This window comes from Coenobita brevimanus, chromosome 114 (genome assembly GCF_032717465.1).
Source record: "Coenobita brevimanus isolate Jiangsu-jjx chromosome 114, ASM3271746v2, whole genome shotgun sequence".
NCBI classification, from domain to species: domain Eukaryota; kingdom Metazoa; phylum Arthropoda; class Malacostraca; order Decapoda; family Coenobitidae; genus Coenobita; species Coenobita brevimanus.
In genome coordinates, this window is record NC_137067.1 from 18,064,017 (window position 1) to 18,073,234 (window position 9,218).

General features: G+C 45.1%; 1 non-coding gene across 1 annotated transcript; it reads left to right on the forward strand.

Moving 5' to 3' along the window:
* The first annotated feature begins 6,641 nt into the window (after positions 1-6,641).
* On the forward strand, positions 6,642-6,760 carry LOC145418502 (5S ribosomal RNA). The gene has a single exon (XR_013900710.1). It is a non-coding gene; the product is annotated as a 5S ribosomal RNA (ribosomal RNA).
* Positions 6,761-9,218: the final 2,458 nt, after the last annotated feature.

Consider the following 9,218-nt stretch of genomic DNA (forward strand, 5'->3'; position numbering starts at 1 on the left):
CAAATAAAAATTATCCCCGTATGATATTTGATTGATGACTGATTAACTGATTCAATGGGGTGGACTGACTGATTTTTTTTTCGATATTGAATATTGATTAATGACTGGTAAATTGATCACTGATTGAAAAATAGGTTGATTAATAATTGATAACTGAGTATTCATTTTTGAGTGATGCTTGCTAAATGACAATACATTGACGATTGAAGTAATACTTAATTACGACATGATTCGTGTTGGTTATGAATAATGGACTAATGAGTGACGAGTGGTGGATGACTGATGATTGATTGTCTATTGACTGACTGGTAAAATATAACTGACTGACAGTTAATCAACTGATAATTAATTGACGATGGTGATTCCTGATGGTTGAGTAAGGATCAATTAATGGTTGGCGATTGATGGATGATTGATAATTACTAATAACTTATAAACGATGATTGCTGGATGCAGGTTGGTGACTGAATGATTGAGATTTGATTGATGACTAATGGATGATTGATAACTGACTGTTGATTTCTGGATAGTGGTGTCGGTGGTGATACTGATGATGATGATGATGATGATGATGACGATCATTCGGCACACGGTATCCATGACCAGCAAAATACAAGTGAAAGAAGTTACTCGGATATCAGCAAAAGTATTAGGAACTACCGTCAGTAAGGAACTTATAAAAACAGGCTAGTTAGGGTAATGTATGTATGAGTGCACTGGTAGCTGGTATACAGATGGCTATGTATGTGTGGATGGTAAGTGCATGAATTACCGATTGTGTGTGTGTGTGTGTGTGTGTATGTGTGTGTGTGTGTGTGTGTGTGTGTGTGTGTGTGTGTGTGTGTGTGTGTGTGTGTGTGTGTGTGTGTGTGTGTGTGTGTGTGTGTGTGTGTGAAGGTGTGTGAAGGTGTATATTTATAGGCATTAGTTAGTATGTGTGTGTGTGTGAAGGTGTATATTTATAGGCATTAGTTAGTATGTGTGTGTGTAGGCACCAACTAAGACACTTCATCCTTTCTTCGTGATATCCCCACCACACTACTCCCTGAAAACACTGCCCTGTCCCTCAGTTAACGTGCGAATGCAGTGGACGTGTACTGGAATGTCAGCGATCTTTCCGTATAGATTATAATGTCGATAAACTAAATGTGAATGTTATATGCACGAGACTGAGCTTAGGTGTGTATGCTGCTCTGGTGCCTCTGTTACCATGGACAACATACTATCGGCAAGAGGGGCATATACTGTATACCGGTTGCTGAAGGTTTACCAGACTAATTTTGAGAGTCCATGGGGAAAGAAGCAAAAGAGCTTCCAGAACATTGGTTGCTGATGCTGCACTCATGGCCTATAGTTCATGTTCATCCTCATGATCAGAGCTTCAAACCAATGAGACTTTTCAATCGGTGATAATGTAGTAGGTAAATGTTTTCTTAGACTACATGACAAGCAGTTCGTGAGGGCACTTCATCGTGTAGTCTACCAAAGTTTCCCACTGCCACTCTAACACGTGGTCTTACGGCTTTTCTGTAGCAAACGACAGTATGGACAGAAAGAGTGGTTGACGAAGGTACCAGCACTAGATATCGCTGTCTTGCTCAGACATCACCATTCTCCTATCACGGTTGAACACAATCACTGCCATCTTGTGTTTGTCATACACCGCCTAGTCAGACTTCACGTGTCGGGCAGTGTGAGCTTCATGCACCACGTTGTGACACATGACCACAGGCTGACACAGTGTGAGGCTCCACACACTCCCACACAACCAGTCACGTCCACGACTTTTTGCATCAAAGTTTTTGTGATATTCTCCATTCTTTTGGGGGTAACTTACGAAGAATGTCTTTTTTATCGTCGTCTGGAAGTCATGCAGCATCAGCTCAGAATAACCTTGTGATAACGTGAAGCTTTAAGCTTTTCATTCGCATTTTTCCTTTCCATCAAAACCTACATAATGATGTACACTTGAATATCTTAATGGACCGCAGTACACGCCCGATTCACATGTGCGCGTCATGTGTGTCAGGCAGTACCGTACACACTCCCCACCCACCCCCACACACACATTCTTAGTCCTGCTTTGCTAACTTTATATTAGATTTACCGATTACACACCTTTAGTATAACCCACACTATCTTGAGCGGCGTCGATAGGACCAATAGGTTAGCTACTGTTGCCTTCCCTTGTATCCTAATTCTCATTCTCCTTCCCCCACATTTTCCATCCCCACCTTTTCTCCATAACCCCACACTCTTCATCCCCCCACACTCTCCATCCCCCCACACTCTCCTTGCCCCCGCACTCTCCATCGCCCACACTCTCCATCGCCCACACTCTCCACCCCTCCAACACTCTCCACCCCTCCAACACTCTCCATTCCTCCACATTCTCCATCCCCCCACACTCTCCATCCCCCCATTCTCTCCATCCCCCCACACACACTTTTCGTCTCATAAACTCTCCTCCTCTTACTGGCTCCCTTCAACCTCTGTCTTTTCGCCGCACTGTTGCATCTTTATCTCTTTTCTATCGCTACTGCAATGGTCACCGCTCCTTTGAACTGTCTACTTGCATTCCTCCACCTCTACGACGGGCGCGTAGCACCCGTCTAGCAACAAATTCTCATCCCTTTTCTGTCCAACTCTCTAATGCAAGAGTTAACCGTTACTCCCAGTCCTTCATTTATGCAACAGGTCAACTCAGGAATTGTCTCCCTCTGTCTGTATTTCCTACTTCCTATGATCTCCAGTCTTTCAAACGCAGTGTGTCCAGGCATCTCGAAATGAACAGAGCTTGAATTTGGCTCACTTTTGACTTTTTTTTTTCCTTGGAAGGAATTGTTTGCGGGCTCCTAGCCTTTGGTTCCTTCTTACTCGCATAAAAAAAAAAAAAACTCTCCATCCCCTCATTCTCTCGATCCCCCCAGCACTCTCCTTCCGTCCACATGCTCCATTCACCCACATTCCCCTTCCCTTCCACATTCTCCTTCCCTCCCACATTCCCTTTCCGTCCCACACTCTCCTTCCCTCCCACACTCTCATTCCCCCCACACTCTCCTTCCCCCTACACTCTTTTTCCCTTCCACACTCTCCTTCCCTCCACACTCTCCTTCCCTCCACACCCTCCTTCCCTCCACACTCTTCCTGCTTCAGCGTCATACTCGCTCAGCCGTGTCAGTAAATTTAGGTACAAAGTGTTGTTTTGTGTCGGGTTAACAAGGCAATGGCCACCTGATGGTTGACGGTGGACAGGTAATTAGGCCAATTACCTCACCTGGGAAGAGGAAACATGGCCACCTCTCGTTTGATCCCTACCGACCCCACGACCCTCATCCCACCGCGTAACAAAACAAGTCGCATTGATATAATTAAACCTGAACTGAAATTCGCCTCTTGAATTTACCGCATACCTTAATATTTTCCCAAGCGTCTCTTTCAGTCTGCTCCAGCCAACGCCAGACTTCATTTAGCTTAGGAGAGCCCCACAGTAGTAAAGGGGTCAGTGAACGCTGTATCTAACCCCTCCACTTGGATATTCGTCTCCTGAACTGAATAACATCGTATATAAAGAGAAAATATAGAAGAGAAAAGACGCCACCCTACCGCATACCGGAAGGAATTCTCATAATATTGTCTCAGTCGAATCTAACCCTCTTAAATTGACCAAGTAACAATTTCTCCCCAAGCACAGCATTAATCAACCCCATTTGCCTATAATGCCTCTAGCAACCCACTTCTGCGCCATTCGTGCCACTGAGTATATCCACGTGGTATATCAAGTGGATAGAATCAACAGCAGTCAGCCTCTTGGTTGATAACAGTCGCGCCGTGACCTCCCTTTGAGTGACTTCACCTGCCGCTGTCCACCACCTCTTCCTACTTTACTGCCCCGCCTGCTGACTCAGTGCATGATGTGAGATAGCTGTCTTACTAAGGCTGATAGTGAGTGTATGATCGTGTGTGTCACTCTTTCTATGTCTGTCTAATGCCTGACACCGCACCTATCAGTTACCTATTACGAATTACTTTTTTAGTGACAAGTAGATCAAATGTATGGGAGAGAAAATACAGAACCCAGCTTAAGACCTTTCCTATTTCTTCCCTCCCACCTTTTAGAATAATGTATATTCCAGCAGTTTATTTGAAGACCATTTTAGCAAGTCAACAAACGTTAAAGTAAAAAAAAAAAAAAAAAAAAAGGCTTGGCGAATAGATAAAAACCAGTTTTATGCGCATCATTGGCACACTGAGCCACGTGTTGTCCAGGTACACTAATATGGAATGATGAGGTACATAAGTAACCCGGACACACGCACTAGCTCTGTACATAAATATAATAAATAAACAGATAAGCAGACAACACAGACAGCATGCACATATCAGGTAATAGTGAGGCAAGCAGTGGCCATCAGTCACATTCTCTACAACCTTAGTATTGTCGTCACATCTCTGGCCCAGTTTGCCTAGTCGGTTCACACACCAGTACAGTGTGGGACCTGGATGTAATGTAATCGTTTCGCTACGCTATTACATCCATTCTCTTCACATGGCCATACCGTCTAAACACAACACATTTCTACTCTGCTATTATATGACTTCCTTTTTTTGACGTTCATGTACTCGTCTCATTACTCTGTCTACTTCCATTCTCTCTGTGACCATACTATCTAAGTACACTGTCGTCGACCCAAATGTCTAATATGAACAGGCTTCCTTTCTCCAGATAGTGAGGATAGAAGAGGTTAAGGGAAATATGTAGTTGGTGGTAACGAGGGTGTGAGTTACGGTGGTAATGTACAGTAAGAATGAATTTATGGTGCTGCTTGTTGATGGTGAGGCGGTTATGCTGCCCTGTTTTATTATGATTGTTGACACAAATGGTTATGCTTATTGAATCTGGATGGGGTTCTCTGTTAACAGTTTATAAGTATAATCCAGTGGAGTGCGAAACTCTTAAGTTAGCCAAGTTTCTCTGTGACCAAAGTTACTGGGGTACGAAGCAGGAAAACCTACATTAGATTATTATATTTAGACAAACGAAAAAATCCAGGGACTATTTAGTGGAAAAACTACCATAATTAATGTTCAAACACAAAATGAAGCATGTATTTTATTGCAGCCAACATCAGACGATATTATACATCAGTTCACAAAGACATACAGCAGCCAGAGGGTTAACCATGACTGAAGAACACGCAGCTCTTAAATATAACAGGATGACAAGTATCAGTGTCTGACTCGGAATGGACGAGCTCAAGAATCAATAAAAACTCATCCACAGTGAACAGCAACAAGGCCTCTGACATTCCCCAGTCAGATGGGATGCTCCTCACTCGGCCATATCAGCGTTACACAGATATAAGACATAGGAGTGGAAGGGAGAGAACTTGGGAGATGGGACGGGAGAGGAAGTGGAGAGAAGAAACATGGAGCATAGTAGGGGAGAGGAGAAGAGATGAGAGATTCCGAGGAGAAAAAAGAGTTGAGGTGAGGAGCGGGGAGAAAGAAGAGTGGACGGGAGTGGAGAGGGAGAAGAGTGGAGGGGAGAGGGGAGAGAGAAGAGTGGACGGGAGTGGAGAGGGAGAAGAGTGGAGGGGAGAGGGAGAGAGAAGAGTGGAGGGGAGGGTGGAGCTGAAAAGAGGATTCTTGGGTGACAGAGGCGAGAAAGAAGGGGAGAATAAGGGATTCCAAAGAGAGGAGAGGGAAGGAGGGAAGTGTAGTGCAATGAAAGGAGAAGAAAGCGAAAAAGATAATGAATTCCGGAGTATAGGAAGATAAGAGGGCTTCTGGGTGCAAGAGAGCCTCAACATTATTTATACATTTTACAGTAGCTCCTGATTAACTTAACCCGTAATTCCTACGCGGACAGAACACGTTAACATATTCTAAAGAGAAAAGAGGGAAGCGTGTGCAGTTCTGAAGAGGAGAAGATGAGAGAGGAGAGAAGAGGGAAATGCCGATAGTGCGGGATTCCATTCAGAGAACAGTACAGGAGAGAACAAAGAGTGAGAGAGAGAGAGAGAGAGTTAGAGAGAGGAATTACAAATCCCAGAATGCAGAGATTGTTAGGCCACGACGTGCGTGAGGAGGCCGATATTACTCATACATTTTATGGTAATGACTAATCAAACTTTGAAGTGGGGAAAGGAGAGCAAGAGATGGCACTGGGAAGAGAAAAGAGGATCAGATACCTGTCATACTAGAATAGAATGGGGAAGAGGTGGGGCAAGGAGAGGAGCGGAGGAAAGGAATATGAGGATAGGAAAGGAAGGAATTCTAATTAAAGGAGAGTAGAGATAACTGGAGGGGAAAAAAAGAAAAGGAGAGAAAGTAAGGAACTTTGAGAATAAAAGGGCTGGCAGGTGCGTGAGAGGGTGGACATCATTCATTTTCTTTACTGTAACCCGTAGTCAAACCCACCCCTGATCCTCATCAGTTTTATTGCTCGTAAATTAAGGCAATGATTGCCTGCCAGTAAACCCAGAGAACCCACGCCCCCACCCAAACAACGGTGGTGGTTTGTGGGGTGTGGGGTGTAAGATGGGTGAGGCATAAAGGCGGTGGGGTGAGAGGGAGGGAGAGAGAGGGATAGGAGGAGGCAGTGAGAGTTGTTGAGATAAGAAAAAAATAAAATGAAGGCCAACGGCCATACCACGTTGAGTACACCGCTTCCCGTCCGATCAGCGAAGTTAAGCAACGTTGGGTCTGGTTAGTACTTGGATGGGTGACCGCCTGGGAACACCAGATGCTGTTAGCATAACGTTCTCCCTACGTGTCAAGTGGGGTTGGTGGAGGATTAGTGCCCCTCCCTGTAAAACAATTAACTCTAAGCCCTTGGCCACCCTGTTTGAGATACATGGCGTCTGGCAATGAATGAATGAATGAAGGCCAGTGGTGACAAATACGAATAGGAGAGAGAGAGAGAGACAGATGGTAATGGAAAAAATATAACAACAATAAACCTAGTGAGAGAGTGAGGGAAGGAGAAGATGGCAAATGTGAGATGACAGTGGAAGGAAAAAAGTGTTGTGGTGTAAAAGTATTGATGGAAGAGTTACTGAGAGAGAGAGAGAGAGAATGTGATACAACGGAAGGAAGAGGGAAAGAGGGAAAAAACATGTGTCAAGACAAGAGAAAGAACGAAGAGATGTTGAGAGGAGAGGCATAATGAGAGGTGAAGGGTGTCTGGGGATAAGGCCATGCGGTGTGAAGGATCGGTGGGCAGTGAGGGGCGTGGTGACATGATAGGGCGTGGAGAAGGGTGTCTGGGGATAGGACAATGCGGTGTGAAGGATCGGTGGACAGTGAGGGGCGTGGTGACATGATAGGGCGTGGAGAAGGGTGTCTGGGGATAAGGCCATGCGATGTGAAAGATCGGTGGGCAGTGAGGGGCGTGGTGACATGATAGGGCGTGGAGAAGGGTGTCTGGGGATAAGGCCATGCGGTGTGAAGGATCGGTGGGCAGTGAGGGGCGTGGTGACATGATAGGGCGTGGAGAAGGGTGTCTGGGGATAATGCCATGCGATGTGAAGGATCGGTGGGCAGTGAGGGGGGTGGTGACATGATAGGGCGTGGAGAAGGGTGTCTGGGGATAAGGCCATGCGGTGTGAAGGATCGGTGGGCAGTGAGGAGATGGATAATAAGTCTGAGGTGAGGTGATTGGCGTGGAGAGAGATACATCTTGCAATTATCTTGTCGGCAACGGAGGCACTTTTTTTTTGGCATTTTTTTTTAGAATGATATTTTGCATATTACACCTAAATCCATGAGGCGTGTTCCCATTTGCTTAGGAGTTTGTAGTAGGTATTACGTAGCACTATATTTTGTGTATTACACTTTGTTCTTTGACTGTCAGTCTTATTGTCTTCGGCAGAGCAGACTGGCAGTACCTTTCCACTGGCAATATAGTAAGCATAATCCTCCTTAATGTATGGATATTTATCTCTCTATATTTACTACTGACACAACGAGCATGTGCTAATAATATACAAGAGTCTGCAACAAAGGTGTGGATATCATAATGCAAAACACAAAATAATTCACAGGAAGAGTTGTTACGAAATATCCTAGCCCATCGAGACTGCATCCCTCTGTGCAAATAAGCGTATAGGGTGTTACTGTTTGCTACTGACGGGAGTCGTAGTGGATGAAAGGTTTGTGTGGGTGTGGTGTGGCGTGGTGGTGATGTATGGTGATGTAGTGGTGATGTGATCTGGAGTAGACCGCGCGTGGGCACATGTCTAGATCAACCCATACAGCCTGCATGGGAACATCTTACTGAAGGTGCATTTAATCGTCTAGTGCACACCAGAGTGAACATAAAAAGCTTTTGCCGGTAAAGGTGGTGACCCATTAACTGTGATGATGTCTAATATTTAGGTCATGCTACTGTCAGATGATTTTTATTCAGCTTAGGAACGACCATTTTTCATGACTGGGTCAGCAACAGCCTTCATTAACTTTGCCGGCAAAATTTCCCCCCATTTTAATTTTATATCATAAGACTTGCAGAAGGAGATTGTATGAGAGGTGTGAGAGTAAGGGAGAGAGGGGGGGATGAGCAAGTGTGTGTGTGTGTGTGTGTGTGTGTGTGTGTGTGTGTGCGCGCGCGCGTGCGTGTGCGTGTGTGTGTGTGTGTGTGTGTGTGCGTGTGCGTGCGTGCGTGTGTGCGTGCGCGCGCGCGTGTGCAGAAGCACAAGTAGTCACGTCATGCAAGGCGCTGTAAGGTGTGGTGCATACATGGGCGTCAAAGCAGCTTTCTGCCTGGCTGATTGTTTGGGCGTGTCTGACTGTTGTGTCAGCACTTTTTGCCCTGGTGGGCCACCTGTGGGAGGAGGCTGCATCGTGAACCCTCAGGACAGGGCGTGATGTCTGTGACTGGGTAACACAACTCTTCCCCAGTGTATAATTACCTCACTAGCCCTGCTATTATTACCAACCCAGAATTGAATAAATTACGAGGACAATTGTAACTCCCAGATGTGAAATTCTGTATCCCCTTATTTAATCACAAACAGCCTCGTCTAAAAAGATGAATACATTGCAGTCACTGAGGCCGCTTGTCAAGAGGAGACTATCAAAAGACAGAAAGTCAGCAAGACTTTTACTACTGGAGTTCATAAGTGGCTGCAGATTTTGTTATATTATTCAGTTTTTAATTGAAGTGATTGTTTATTTCACCCACGGTCTGTTAAATTCGATCTTATTTTCATGGA